We start from the raw sequence: 1,583 nt of genomic DNA, 5'->3' as shown, positions 1-1,583 counted from the left end.
AATCAGATTAAATATGTACACACACTCATGTTTATGTCAGTGTATCATCGAAAGTATAAAATATAAATGTGCATTTCTGAAACAAACTCTGTCCTGAATTTTCTCACGTTAAAGAATGACTCAAGCAAACATGTATCTTTATACGTTTGTTTGAGTATAAATAGTGTAAAGGGTGACATATATTTGTGAAACTTCATGTGTTATTCGCCTTCATCTATGTGGCCAAACTTATTCAGACCCTTTAACTGAACAGATCAGACGGGAGGCTGCAGACGGAGCTGTAATCAAAGGTGTATGAGGCAAAGTGATGTGTATCTGAGCTGAAGGCTGATCGGTTAGTGTGACCACTGTGGGACGTCAAGATGCTCTCAAGGTGATGATTAGCTTTTATTTCAGGCATATGAAACAAACCAACATACACAAATACCTGCATATACAGCACCATGAAAAAGTATCCATACCCCTTGAACTTTTACACATTTTGTCGCCTTACAAACACAAACTTAAATGTTTTTAATTGGGATTTTCTGTTATGGAGCAACACAACCATCATATAATTGTGAAGTGGTGTGAAAGTGATGCGTGTTTTTCAAATTTTAAGCAAATGAAAATCTGAGAAGAACTGAGAATCAATGAGTCTGTAATAATAAACCTTTACAGCAGTATTTCCATGTTTTTTTCTGACATCGCTTTAAATTGAATGACAGCACTAACTGCTGCCTCTGTTAAAGGATGTCAGGATGAGTAATGCAGTTATGAACTTTTTTTACAGCAGACTCTTCTCTTCAAAACTTTCATTAAACAAACTGTTATGTAAATGTGTGTTAGTACATATAAAAACTAACACTTTCTCACATGACAGAAGAGGTTTGTATTTCCTCCGTTTGAACAATATGTGTCACTAACTGGTGATTCTAGATCGGTCATATATGTGAGGTAGGTGAGGTGCTTGAAGTGCACAGAACAAGCTGCTGCATGAATGTGTGGTTAGTCAACAGCACTTTGAGCTGTCAGTGAGACTAGAAAAGAACTTTATATTATGTGCCTGTTTAATGTTGCAGACTGATGGTAGTTTGTACCTGTGAGCTCAAACACCAACAATAATCCAACATTTGAATCCATTTATTCTGAGCTTAAACACTCACACGACTACAGTCCACGAACTAGTGGTGGGCGGATCGATCCAAATATCGATTATATTGATACCAAGTCGGCATCGGTATCAGATCAATACTAGCCTGGTTAGATCGATTCTTTACTTTAAGTTCTGCTTTTGTTTGCAATGCTGTGTTTTTGGCAACGACGAAACAGCCAGGTCACCGGACTCGCCGCTCCTGTGTCGGCACAGAGCAGGCATGCTTTGCTCGCCCTCCCCCCCTCTTGTGTTTAGATGTTGCGCTGTCACGTGATGTGACTTAGACACTTTGGGGGTTCTTAAGTTGTTTACATATCATTTGTATTTTTACCAGTTGTTTTTGTTGTTGAGAATTTTAATTGTACATTTTGTATTATAGTTTCTCAACAGTACTTCATTTAATTAGTTTGCTGGTTTGCACACTTTCTTGTAATATTTGTATTAAAAA

The sequence above is a fragment of the Oreochromis niloticus genome, linkage group LG3 (assembly GCF_001858045.2).
Source record: "Oreochromis niloticus isolate F11D_XX linkage group LG3, O_niloticus_UMD_NMBU, whole genome shotgun sequence".
NCBI classification, from domain to species: domain Eukaryota; kingdom Metazoa; phylum Chordata; class Actinopteri; order Cichliformes; family Cichlidae; genus Oreochromis; species Oreochromis niloticus.
This window is presented reverse-complemented; position numbering follows the sequence as displayed.